Raw genomic sequence first — 14,477 nt, forward strand, 5'->3', positions numbered from 1 at the left:
TTCCCCGTTCAGAATCCGCCAGGAAAAAGTAGCAACAGAAAAAGTACCAACAGCTGCCATCTAGTGGGAGGTCTGCAGTATTGTGAAAGGAATATACAGAAAGCTGACAGTTCGCTGGCTGGCTAAGAAGTTTGGTGCACAGCTTGGGATCAGGATACCTGAAAGATCGTCTCTCCCCTTATATACCTGTTTGATCGCTGTGCTCTTTAGGCAAGGGCCTCCAGCTGATATCATCTTATTCGGAATCTGCACAATGCAGGAATTGGGTCTTTAGTATTGTGACAGCTACCTTTTTTTGAACCCCTTCCCTCTCTGAGTATTTGACAGGTGCTTCCTCTGTTGTCTTTTTGGCTCCTACTGAAGACCTGCCTCTTTCAAGAAGTCTTTAAAGATAGAGCTTTCCCAGTCCGCACTGGAATTACTTTTAACACGTTTTTTAAAAAGGCTTTAAATATGTGTGTGTCCTCCCCCACCCCACCCCGTTTAATTGCTTTTTGGGAGGAAGGGGGGATATCATAGAATCATACAATTATAGCGTTGGAAGGGACCTCGAGGGTCATCTAGTCCAGCCCCCTGCAATGCAGGAATCTCAACTAAAGCATCCATGGCAGATGGCCATCCAAGCTCTGCTTAAATACCTCCAAGGAAGGAGAGGCCACAACCTCCCAAGGGAGTCTGTTCTACTTTTGAACAGCTCTTATTGTCAGAAAGTTCTTCCTGATGTTTAGTCAGAATCTCCTTTCTTGTCCCTTGAAGCCATTGGTTCGAGTCCTGCCCTCAGGAGTAAACAAGCTTGCAGTCTGAAAGCAACACCAACAAACACCAGCTATATTTCCTGGATTTATTTCTGTTCCAGGAGTAGGACAAATAAGTGACCATGACCGGTAATTTCCTCTCCCACTGAAATTCTCAGGCCTCCCTCCTCACAAATGTTGGCCACTTGCTGCTCCCTCTCCCTCTTATTTCAACGGAGTAAGAGCTACAGTGGTACCTCGAGTTACATACGCTTCAGGTTACATACGCTTCAGGTTACAGACTCCACTAACCCACAAAAAGTACCTCGGGTTAAGAACTTTGCTTCAGGGTGAGAACAGAAATCGTGCTCCGGCGGCGCAGCGGCAGCAGGAGGCCTCATTAGCTAAAGTGGTGCTTCAGGTTAAGAACAGACCTCCAGAACGAATTAAGTTCTTAACCCAAGGTACCATTGTACCTTGTAACATAACTTCACAAACACCACCAACCCCTCTCCTTTATTTTGATCATTCCCTTATATGGCACATGGCACCACAGGGGGCACAGCCAGTCACCTTCCTGGGTTTTTATTTATTACCTTGTATGGTACATGGCACCACCAGGCAGAGTCACAATGGCTACTTTTCTACTGCAGGTGCCCCGCCTATGCATGTATCCATTCTGTTCCTGTGCAGCCTATGCGTTTGAAACATAAGCAAGGGGGGGTCAAATTTGGCTACCACATTAGTCAAACTTGGCTGGTAAACCTCGGCTACCGCATGTATGTGGAAAGAACTCTTAGCTAGCTACGTACCCTCAGTGACTTCTAGCGTTATACTCATTTTTAAAGGTAGTTCCCTTTTCAGTCTGACCATGAAGTTATTTTTGAAGGGAAAGATTTTTCCAGATGATGAAATGCTGGTTTCTGAGGTCAAGTCGTGGCTTCTGATGCAAGCGGCCAACTTCTACAGATGAGGTCTCCACAGCTACATAAAGCAAGGGGGAAGTGTTTGTCTCTTGCTGGTGGCTATGTAAAAAAGGTAAAGGGACCCCTGACCATTAGGTCCAGTCATGACCAACTCTGGGGTTGTGGTGCTCATCTTGCTTTATTGGCCGAGGGAGCCGGCATTTGTCCACAGACAGCTTCCGGGTCATGTTCTGTGTCCAGCATGACCAAGCTGCTTGTGGCGAACCAGAGCAGCGCACGGAAACGCCGTTTACCTTCCCGCTAGAGCGGTACCTATTTATCTACTTGCACTTTGACGTGCTTTCGAACTGCTAGGTTGGCAGGAGCAGGGACCGAGCAACGGGAGCTCACCCCATCACAGGGATTCAAACCACCAACCTTCTGATCGGCAAGTCCTAGGCTCTGTGGTTTAACCCACAGTGCCACCCGCGTCCCAGTGGCTATGTAGAGGAGGACTAATACCTGTGCCCAGTTTCATTTGTCTCAGTCCACGGGGAAGTACATCAGGGGAAATCTTTAATGAACGCCCCTCGTATATATCATTCTAAAATGTCACAGGTTTTTCTTACCTCATTATTGGTTTGTTTCATGGGTAAACAAACTGAGGCCCGGGGGCCAGATCCAGCCCAAGCACCTTCTAAATCCGGCCCATGGACGGTCTGGGAATCAGTGTGTTTTTACATGAGTAGAGCTGCTGCTGCTGTCGTGAGTGCTGGGAAGACTACTCCCTCTCCTGCCAATTCCATCGGGCCTATGTGGTGCACTCACCACCACAGCTTAAGAGGCCTGAGCAACTCCTTACAGCAAGTGACAAAAATGGTTTAAAATGTTTTAAGTGCTTTTAATTTGCTGCACCTTAAATGGTGGGTTTTTTATATAATATTATATTATTTTATTATTGTATTTCTGCTTCGGGTGGGCTAAATATTTAGTCAGGGTGGGGAGTAGTTTAATTTTAGTATAATTGTTTTTTGCTTTGTTTTTTTGTTTTTTGTTAAGTTATTATATAGTTTGTATTTTGCTTTTTAAGGGGAAGGGTCAGGGCTGCCTGGGAGAGGGCCTCAGTCAATAGAATGGCTGGGGCAGGTTCCACAGGGGGGAATGTATTGGGACACCCGATCTCAGTGATCACAGGCAGGAGGAGGAGTAACGCTAAGACCAGACCATGTCTGAACTGAGTTTCCATATGAATCATTGTAGCAGTTTTCCAAAACTAATTTTCAATAAAATTAACTTAATCATTAACATCTTTCTTTCTTATCCTATTTGCTTATATCCATAATATTATAAAATTTAAAACATATTACTCCTAAGCCAATTTGGTACTCAGAAATGATACTACTTATGTTATCTTAGAATATATTGCTAAATAGTCCTTAAATTTCTTCCATTCTTCTTGGTATTCCTCCTCCTTCTGTTCGCAGATTCTATCGGTCAGGTCGGCCAGCTCCAGAAAATTAATCATACAATAAATTTGCTTTTATAAATTTATAAATAAATTTTCACCGACTCGGCCCCGGACACACTGACCAGATGCTTGGAAGCTGTGGCTGGATGGTTTCGTGGGAGCCGATTGAAACTAAATCCTTCGAAGACAGAGGTCCTATGGTTGGGTCGGGATGGCATGGGGATGAGGGACCAACTCCCTTCTCTTGCGGGGGCCCAATTAGTGCCATTGCCTTCCGTTAAGAGTTTGGGTGTAATCCTTGACGCCTCCCTTTCCATGGAGGCGCAGGTTACAGCAACAGCCAAGGCGACATTTTTCCACCTTCGCCGCATCAAGCAGTTGGTCCCTTACCTTTCCCGCCCCGACCTGGCCACAGTGATCCATGCGACGGTCACCTCCAGGCTTGACTACTGTAATTCGCTCTATGTGGGGCTGCCCTTGAAGCTGTCCCAGAAACTCCAGCGGGTGCAAAATGCTGCAGCGAGGCTCCTCACGGGGTCTCTGCCATGGGAGCATATTCACTCAGTGCTTTTCCAGCTGCACTGCCTCCCGGTGGAGTACAGGGTCAGATTTAAGGTGCTGCTTTTGACCTTTAAAGCCCTTCACAGCCTAGGACCCTCGTACCTACGGGATCGCCTCTCCCGGTATTCCCCACGGAGAGCATCAAGGTCCATAAATAGCAACACCCTAGTGGTCCCGGGCCCCAAGGAAGTTAGAATGGCTTCAACCAGAGCCAGGGCCTTCTCAACACTGGCTCCGGCCTGGTGGAATGCTCTGTCTCATAAGACCAGGGCCCTGCAGGGTCTGATTTCTTTCCGCAGGGCCTGTAAGACAGAGTTGTTCCACCTGGCCTTTGGCTTGGAGCCAATTTGATTCCCTCCCCCTCTTTCTTTTTTCATTATTATTATTATTATTATTATTATTATTATTATTATTATCCTTCTCCTCCTGCAATGAGGCTACATTTTAATATTTTAATGTTTCAATATTTTAATGTATTTTAATTTTGTTTTTAAGTTGTAATCATTCAACTTGTTTTTATTATTGCTTGTTAGCCGCCCTGAGCACGGCCTTGGCTGGGGAGGGTGGGGTATAAATAAAAATTATTATTATTATTATTATTATTATTATTATTACTATTACTATTATTATTATTATTATTATTATTATTATCTTAATTCCTTTTCAAACAACTATCCATCAATTGATTCCTCCCACAAATCCACCCCCCTTCCTCTCTCAGCAACACCAACGAGAAATCTCTGCAGCCCTTCAGGTGATTTCTAGACACGTGTGAGAAAAAGTCTCCCAGCCCCCAGCCCCCAAAAATCTTCGGTAGGGAGAGAGAGAGAAAAGGGGTGAGAGAAGGGGGGAATAAAAGGTTTGCTGAGGGGTCAAGAGGCGAGGAATTGGAGTCTGGTCCTGCCACAGGTTGGGGAGAAGGAGGGGGGAGGCTGTCCCCAATCTGAAAACACGGCGCTCCTCTTCCCTCCTCCTTCGCCATCCCCTCCCACCGCTACTGTATCTCAGAGCAGCTTGTTATTGTTCCTGAGGAAGACCAAGAAGAGGTGGGGAAGGGATAAGAGACACCTTTCTCTCCCCTCCCCCTTGACGCGCAGCATAAATGAATAATGCAGAGTTTTAAAGAATAAGAGCTTTACTGGGTTAAAATAAACTTCTTTATAAACAACATGGTTCCAAACAGTTTGACTCGGATTACATACTGACTCTGCTCACAGCTGAGGCAGACAGACTCTGACTGAAATCTTACAGAGAGCACAAAGAGAAACTGGCTGCTAAGTCACACGTCAGAGTGACTCAACAGTTAGCAGTTAGGCCTGAATAACTCTAGCTGGGACAGAACTGAAGCTGGGACAGAACTGAACAGCAAACAGCTCAGCCGGCCTGCTTTTATAGGCAGCCGGCTGTCAACATTGTAGCAACAACAACCCAAGGTTTCCCGCCTAAAGTGGACCTGAGTGAAAACTACATACACGATACTCCTTTTGGCGAGGGTGAGAACTTCAATACATAACACCCCTCCCCACCGAGATAAGACATTAGTTACAATCATAGTGGTTCCATTACATACAGCAATACCCTTATTGGTTTCAGTAAGGCACATAAGCATATTAATTGACCCTATTCACCATACAGCTTTACATGTGCAGTTTGTCCAGTGAATATAGTCTTTTAAATATGCTGGGCACTTGGAAACCCTGCTGGATCACCGAGGGCCAGTACCAGAGTCCGGGTGGCCTTGCGGATTTCCTGGGCGGAGAGTTCAGCAGCTTCTGAGGCCACGGCCTCCTCAATAGCTTTCTGCAGCGTGAGGTCTGGCTTGGCGGGGAGACGATTCGATCCATCAGGGCATCGTCTAAGTCTCAGAACTCGCAGTGCATTGCAGCCTGTCGGAGGGCAGCAGTGTAGTTGTTAATTGACTCCCCCTCTGCCTGGTTCCGGTAGTAGAACACATGGCGGGCAGCAATCTTGGATGGCTTTGGTGTGTAGTGGTTGTGGATCTTCTCACTTCGGGGCCACAAAGGCTGAGGAAGAGGCCCCGCTTCTGCTCTACAGACCCTCTTGTAAGCTCATTTGCTTGGAGGTAGCAGTCAAACCGAGCGAGGTAGGAGTCCCATGATTCAGAGGATGGGGCAAACGGCGGTAGAGGCACAAGTGAAACCATGGTTCCTATGCCAACATGGAGGGCGATGGATGGAACACAGTGCTCTAACCAGAACAGTCAGCTCTGAATTGGTTCTGCTCCATGATTTCACTCTGTGTTTCAGCTCCGTGTTCAGCTTATCTCAGAGGGTAACTGCGTCTGGCTGTGCTCTGATGTCCATCAATCCCACCTTCGTCCCCAGTGTTAAATAGTGGGTAGACATAGCAGACAACGCAGCGATATCTCCAAAGCAGCTCTTTATTTGTAAGCTGGGACAGAACTGAACAGCAAACAGCCGGCCTGCTTTTATAGGCAGCCGGCTGTCAACATTGTAGCAACAACAACCCAGGGTTTCCCGCCTAAAGTAACTAACATGGACCTGAGTGAAAACTACATACATGATACTCCTTTTGGCCAGGGTGAGAACTTCAATACATAACAAAATTAAAACAATTTAAAAGAGGAGACCTCTCTGCTGAGCAGCCGCAGTCCTTGTGAAGGCCCTGCCCCAAGCCAGGTGGAGAGAGGGCCAGGGCAGGTCCCTTCAGGCCCTCAGCAGGCAGTCCTCTTGGGCAATGGCAACAGTGCTTTTGAGCTCCAAATACAAAAATATGACCCAGGTATAAAAGCTGGAAGTCCTCTCAGGACATAAGCAAATCTGGGAGTAATGTTCATTTTGAGAGCATGCATCTTCCCCCCAAAGGTAAGGTTTAATGGTTCCCACCTATCAATATTTAGTGAAGCCTCTTTTATTATTTCATTTATGTTTACTGTTACTAACTGAGTTATATCTCTTGGTATTATCAGACCTAGATATTGAATAGATTTGATACAAATCTGGAATTGGTATTGCTTAAATGAACGAGTAATTAGATTTTCACCTATTGGCATCAATTCCAATTTGGACCAATTAATTGAGTATCCTGATATTTTACCCAAATCATCCGCTGCGTTCATCAAATTAGGAATACTAGTTTGAGGCTTTGAAATAAGCAGAAGTCTTTCATCTGCAAATAAAACCAATTTATATTTAAATGGCAAAGCCGTGCCAACCACCCCCAACTTGGACAGCAGTTCCAGAAGGACACCGTGGTCAATGGTATCCTTCAGGATACCACTGAGATGTCAAGGAGACATCTCTCTCCCAACATCTCTCTCCCAACATTGCCCAGGAAACCACAAATCTGCACCACACTCAAAATCTGGACCACCCAACGAAATCAAGTGAGGTTTTTCCTCCACCAACACCCACAGATTCAATTGCTAGGGTGGATAGCCCAATCTCTCTCCTCTGTCGTGGAGGCTACAGGGTTCTGCATTCCTCATGGAGTATGATCTGCCGGAGTTAGAATCCTGTGCTGTTTCACATTTAGCAACTGGTTTGCTGCAGATCCAGGGTTCTTCACTTGCACTGCTGGCGCTAGCAACACCCTGATGGTTTAAGTAAGCATATGTTCCTCCTCCCCGAATTTTAAACCTAAAAAGCAATAGAAGGTAGAAATAGTATTCCTGAGAACAAGTATAAGACCATGCCACAGAAAAGAGACCCCCAGCATATGTGCAGGAAGACCTGGAAGCTAATTTTCACCTGAAGAATACTGCAGAAGACAGCTTCATTCATATTAATTTAATACATTTAAATTTAAGATTACGTAATCTTGGCTCCCCTTCATGGATCACTTCCTTGCCGTGGCAAAGGGGCTTGAATAACTCAGAGAAGCTATGAACTATGCCGAGCAGGGCACCCAAGATGGACAGGTCATAGTGGAGAGTTTTGACCAAACATGATCCACCTGGAGGAGGAACCGGCAAGCCACTCCAGTATCCCTGCGAAGAAAACTCCATGGACAAAGACAACAGGCATATAAAAGTTATGACGCTGGAAGATGAGCCCCTCAGGTCGGAAGGCGTCCAACATGCTACTGGGGAAGAGCAGAGGACAAGTACAAGTAGATTCAGAGCTGATGAAGCAGCTGGGCTAAAGCCAAAAGGTCGCTCAGTTGCGGATATGCCTGGAAGCGAAAGGAAAGTCCAATGCTGTAAAGAAAAATATTGCATAGGAACCTGGAATGTAAGAACCATGAACCTTGGTAAGTTGGATGTGGTCAAAAATGAGATGGCAAGAATAAATATTGACATCCTGGGCATCAGTGAACTAAAATGGATGGGAATGGGCGAATTCGGTTCAGATGACCATCATATCTACTACTGTGGGCAAGAATCTTGTAAAAAAAATGGAGTGGCTCTCATAATAATAATAATAATAATAATTTATTATTTATATCCCGCCCATCTGGCTGGGCCTTCCCAGCCACTCTGGGCGGCTTCCATAAAAACCAAAAATACAGTAAAATCACACGTTAAAAACTTCCCTGAACAGGGCTGCCTTAAGATGTCTTCTGAATGTCAGGTAGTTGTTTATCGCTTTGACATCTGCTGGAAGGGCGTTCCACAGGGTGGGCGCCACTACCGAGAAGGCCCTCTGCCTGGTTCCCTGTAGCTTTGCTTCTCGCAATGAGGGAACCGCCAGAAGGCCCTCGGCGCTGGACCTCAGCGTCCGGGCAGAATGATGGGGGTGGAGACGCTCCTTCAGGTATACTCGACCGAGGCCGTTTAGGGCTTTAAAGGTCAGCACCAACACTTTGAATTGTGCTCGGAAACATACTGGGATCCAATGTAGGTCTTTCAAGACCGGTGTTATATGGTCTCGGCGGCCGCTCCCAGTCACCAGTCTAGCTGCCGCATTCTGGATTAGTTGTAGTTTACGAGTCACCTTCAAAGGTAGCCCCACGTAGAGTGCATTGCAGTAGTCCAAGCAGGAGATAACCAGAGCATGCACCACTCTGGCGAGACAGTCCGCAGGCAGATAGGGTCTCAGCCAGATAGGCAGATAGGGTCTCATAGTCAACAAAAGAGTGGTGAAAGCTATACTGGGATGCAATCTCAAAAATGATAGAATGATCTCAATACGAATCCAAGGCAGACCTTTTAACATCACGGTAATCCAAGTTTAATCCACGGTAATCCAACTACTGGTGCTGAAGAAATTGAAATTGACCAATTCTATGAAGACTTACAACACCTTATAGAAGTGACACCAAAGAAGGATGTTCTTCTCATTATAGGGGATTGGAATGCTAAAGTAGTGAATCAAGAGATAAAAGGAACAACTGGCAAGTTTGGCCATGGAGATCAAAACGAAGCAGGGCAAAGGCTAATAGAGTTCTGCCAAGAGAACAAGCTGGTCATCACAAACACTCTTTTTCAACAACACAAGAGACGACTCTACACATGGACATCACCAGATGGGCAGCATCGAAATCAGATTGATTATATTCTCTGCAGCCAAAGATGGAGAAGCTCTATACAGTCAGCAAAAACAAGACCTGGAGCTGACTGTGGCTCAGATCATCAGCTTCTTATAGCAAAATTCAAGCTTAAACTGAAGAAAGTAGGAAAAACCACTGGGCCGGTAAGATACAATCTAAATCAAATCCCTTATGAATACACAGTGGAAGTGAGGAACAGGTTTAAGGATTTAGATTTGGTGGACAGAGTGCCTGAAGAACTATGGGTGGAGGCTCGCAACATTATACAGGAGGCAGCAACGAAATCCATCCCAATGAAAAGGAAATGCAAGAAAGCAAAGCAGCTGTCCAACGAGGCCTTACAAATAGCGGAGGAGAGAAGGCAAGCAAAATGCGAGGGAGATAGTGAAAGATACAGGAAATTGAATGCAGATTTCCAAAAAATAGCAAGGAGAGACAAGAAGGCCTTCTTAAATGAGCAATGTAAAGAAATAGAGGAAAACAAAAGAATGGGAAGAACCAGAGAACTGTTCAAGAAAATTGGAGATATGAAAGGAACATTTCATACAAAGATTACCATAATAAAGGACAAAAGTGGTAAGGACCTAACAGAAGCAGAAGACATCAAGAAGAGGTCGCAAGAATACACAGAGGAATTATACCAGAAAGATATGGATGGCTCGTACACCCCAGGTACATCCTGGAGAGTGAAGTCAAATGGGCCTTAGAAAGCACTGCAAATAACAAGGCCAGTGGAAGTGATGGTATTCCAGCTGAACTATTTAAAATTTTAAAAGATGATGCTGTTAAGGTGCTACACTCAATATGGAAAACTCAGCAGTGGCCAGAGGGTTGGAGAAGATCAGTCTACATCCCAATCCCAAAGAATGCTCCAACTACCGCACAATTGCACTCATTTCACACGCTAGCAAGGTTGTGCTTAAAATTCTACAAGGTAGGCTCAAGCAGTATGTGGACCGAGAACTGCCAGAAGTGATGGAAAGAAATAATGAAGGACTTAGATACATGGAACAGATTACATCTTTCGTGGATGGGTAGAATGGCGGCGATTAAAATGAGTTTATTACCCAAATTACTCTTCTTATTCCAGAACATTCCAATAATTAGGGGAATTGCAATATTTAAAGAATGGCAGAGATTACTATCCAAATTTATTTGGCGGGGGAAAAGACCCAGAATTAAATTCAAATTGCTTACAGATCAAAGAGATAGGGGGGTTTGCGGTTCCAAATCTGAGGCTATATTATGAGGCCGCATGCCTTTGTTGGGTAAAAGATTGGATCGTCATCAAAAATAAAGAGATGTTAGACCTAGAGGGGTTTAACTTAAGATTTGGTTGGCACGCCTATCTATGGCGAGACAAGGGAAGGGTCCATAAAGGTTTTTCTAACCATATCTTCAGAGGGCCACTACTGGAAGTCTGGGAAAGGAATAAAAAATTGCTGGAGCAGAAAACACCCTGGTGGCTATCACCAATTGATATTTTAACAATTAAAAAATCAAACCTTGAGGGAGAACGGTGGACATATGAGGACCTACTAACCAAAACAGAATCCGGGTGGAGGATTAGACCATATGAAGAAATAAAAAATAAGTTGACTGGTTGGATTCAATATCATCAAATAAATTCAATATGGACGGAAGACAAAAAGATTGGAATAAGTGAGAAAAAATCCAGATTCCAGATTGAAATAATAGAAAGTAAAACAAAATTACTATCAAAAATGTACAACCAGTTGCTTGAGTGGGACACCAAGGACGAGGAAGTAAAGGAGGTGATGGTGAAGTGGGCGGTAGATCTAGGGTATAACATAGAATTTGATAAATGGGAGGCTTTATGGCGTAAAGATATGAATTATTCAGCATGCACGACACTCAAGGAAAACATGTACAAGATGATGTACAGATGGTACATAACGCCGATAAAATTGCATAAAATTTATAGAACAGGTGATAAATTGTGTTGGAAATGTAAGAACAAGGAGGGCGAATTCTTCCACATGTGGTGGACGTGCGAGATTCTCAAGAAATTTTGGGAATCTATTTATAATGAATTAAAAAAAATTCTTAAATATACGTTTGTCAAAAAGCCTGAAGCCTTCCTGCTGGGGATAATTGGCAAGGATATTAAAGAAGAAGATAGGACCTTTTTCCAATATGCAACAGCGGCCGCTAGAACCCTCATAGCACAGTACTGGAAAACACCAAAAATCCCAACATTAAAGGAGTGGCAATTTAAATTATTGGATTATTTAGAATTGGCAAAATTGACACAAAAAATAAGAAATCAAAAACGTACAAAATTTAGTAATGAATGGGATAAATTTAGAACATATATGGAAATAGAGACAAGGGGTACATCAAAATGTTAATCAGAAATATATATGTATCAAAAAAAAAAAATCACAGTAGGCATGAGATAACGCTTACTACGTTATAAATGTCATTTTGGAATAGACACAGCAGATAGATAACTAAGATAACATTATCCGAAATCGAGATAAAGGGAAGTCGATCAATGTTGTTGTAAAATTAATGTTAAGTTGTGTTGTTTATGTAGTATGTATTGTATGTCTTTTTTTTCCTTTTCTTTTTTCTTTTTTATGTTTGTTTTATTTACTTTTGTCTTTTGTATGTCTGTGAAATATACTTATGCAAAATTTAATAAAAATAATAATAATAAAAGAGAACTGCCAGAAGTGCAAGCTGGATTTAGAAGAGGCAGAGGAACCAGAGACCAAATTGCAAACATGCGCTGGATTATGGAGAAAGCAAGAGAGTTCCAGAAAGACATCTACTTCTGCTTCATTGACTATGCAAAAGCCTTTGACTGTGTCGACAACAGCAAACTATGGCAAGTTCTTAAAGAAATGGGAGTGCCTGATCACCTCATCTGTCTCCTGAGAAATATCTATGTGTGACAAGAAGATACAGTTAGAACTGGATATAGAACAACTGATTGGTTCAAAATTGGGAAAGGAGTATGACAAGGCTGTATATTGTCTCCTTACTTATTTAACTTATATGCAGAATTCATCATGCGAAAGGCTGGGCTGGATGAATCCCTAGCCGGAATTAAGATTGCCGGAAGAAATATCAACAACCTCAGATATGCAGATGACACAACATTGATGGCAGAAAGTGAGGAGGAATTAAAGAACCTGCAGCAGAGATCGTAGAAATTTTCCCTGAAAGCCATCTAGCTTTGGCAGGAAAGAACCTTTTAATGAGGGTGAAAGAAGAGAGCGCAAAATATGGGTTGAAGCTCAACATCAAAAAAACGAAGATCATGGCCACTGGGCCCATCACCTCCTGGCAAATAGAAGGGGAAGAAATGAAGGCAGTGAGAGATTTTACTTTCTTGGGCTCCATGATCACTGCAGATGGTGAGAGCAGCCACGAAATTAAAAGATGCCTGCTTCTTGGGAGAAAAGCAATGACAAACCTTGACAGCATCTTCAAAAGCAGAGACATCACCTTGCCAACAAAGGTCCGTATAGTTAAAGCTATGGTTTTCCCAGTAGTGATGTATGGAAGTGAGAGCTGGACCATAAAGAAGGCTGATCGCCGAAGGACTGATGCTTTTGAATTATGGTCTGGAAGAAACTCTTGAAAGTCCCATGGACTGCAAGAAGATCAAACCTATCTATTCTTAAGGAAATCAGCCCTGAGTGCTCACTGGAAGGACAGATCCTGAAGCTGAGACTCCAATACTTTGGTCACCTCATGAGAAGAGAAGACTCCCTGGAAAAGACCCTGATGTTGGGAAAGATGGAGGGCACAAGGAGAAGGGGATGACAGAGGATGAGATGGTTGGATAGTGTTCTCGAAGCTATGAACATGAGTTTGCCCAAACTGCGGGAGGCAGTGGAAGACAGGAGTGCCTGGCGTGCTCTGGTCCATGGGGTCATGAAGAGTCAGACACGACTAAACAACAAATCTTGGCTCAGGACCCCAGCAAATGGTATAAAAGCCCCTGATTTCAGAAGAAGAGTGGTGATCTTGACATGAACCATTCTGGAGCATGAAGATGGGCTTTGAGCCTAACTAAAGGACCATCAGCCAGCCTGAAGAAACAGAGATATCCAGTGGCTGGAGAGGACATGCAGATGAGCCTATTATATCCCTATATCTCTGCTTATTATTCCTTTGCTTAAAATCTTTACTTATTGTCTATAGTGGTATCTCGGGTTACATATGCTTCAGGTTACATACGCTTCAGGTTACAGACTCTGCTAACCCAGAAATATTACCTCGGGTTAAGAACTTTGCTTCAGGATGAGAACAGAAATCATACGCCAGAGGTGAGGCGGCAGCAGGAGGCCCCATTAGCTGAAGTTGTGCTTCAGGTTAAGAACAGTTTCAGGTTAAGAACGGACCTCCGGAACGAATTAAGTTCTTAACCTGAGGTACCACTGTAAAGGATCTCTTCACTCAATGGTCTGTCAGTCCTCCATCCAGTGAGATCCAAAGAACCTGTTTTCCCTTGCCTAGGGGTTGCCCCCCAGCTGGGGTGGCTATTGAGCAAGGCAGCAGGCTGAGAGGGTTTTGGCTCCACGCATGCCCTCGCAACTGGCAAGGCATAGCTTTGGGTGGCATATATTAAGCTTTATGTGTAAACCAAGATGGATGTAATGATTGTATTGTTCATGTGAGCTGACGTTTTGCAGGGGGTTAAAATTCCCCCTTCCTTTTGTCTCTTCCCCCAAGGGCGAAAGTAGGCAGTATTTCAAAGACCCAGTTTGGCACCCCACCACCAAGCATATTTGCATACATACACACAAACACACACACACACACACACACACACACACAAACACACTCAGGCTGGAAGACTCAATGGCACCCCTCTGGAGGCTTCACCTGGCACAAATTCCTGCCTAGCCCCACCCAACCCCCTTAGCCATGTCTCTGCCCTCCCTCCTTAATATATTCACAACTTAAAAAAACATCAATATATATATATTAAAGATTTTTTTCCCAAAAGCAAAACATTCTTTATAGCCCGGACATTTAAATGGCTGGTTCTGCCAAATTTCCAGTTTCTGGACTTTGGCATTTGTTTCTTGGCACACAACAGGGAAAAAAAGATCTCACCAGTTATTGAAAATGGTGTCATTGATCCATTTCCAAGGCTTCTGGTCATCCATTCTTTGGAGACCAATCCAGTGGTCAGCAGAACCTTTGTATCGTCTCAAGAAGCTCTTAATAAAGAAAAGAAGTGTGAATACATTTTCAACCCTCATCCAATAGAGAATCAACTCCATTTAAGGCTTCAAACTGTGCTCTGTATCTTTCCACTTACCATCTCCTCTTGGGAGTCAATCACGACCAGAG

General features: G+C 44.0%; 1 protein-coding gene across 1 annotated transcript in view; it reads right to left on the reverse strand.

Annotated features, from left to right (window-relative positions):
* The window catches only part of LOC309337218 (C-type lectin domain family 2 member D-like), a 43,350-nt gene extending 28,873 nt beyond the window's left edge, over nt 1-14,477 (reverse strand). Inside the window, exons 1-2 of the mRNA XM_081853967.1 lie at nt 14,446-14,477; nt 14,238-14,344 (exon numbers count right to left, since the gene is read on the reverse strand). The gene's annotated coding sequence lies outside the window, so the exon portion shown is untranslated. The remainder of the gene's footprint in view (nt 1-14,237; nt 14,345-14,445) is intronic.

The sequence above is a fragment of the Podarcis erhardii genome (genome assembly GCF_964252035.2).
Source record: "Podarcis erhardii genome assembly, chromosome: 2".
NCBI lineage: Eukaryota > Metazoa > Chordata > Lepidosauria > Squamata > Lacertidae > Podarcis > Podarcis erhardii.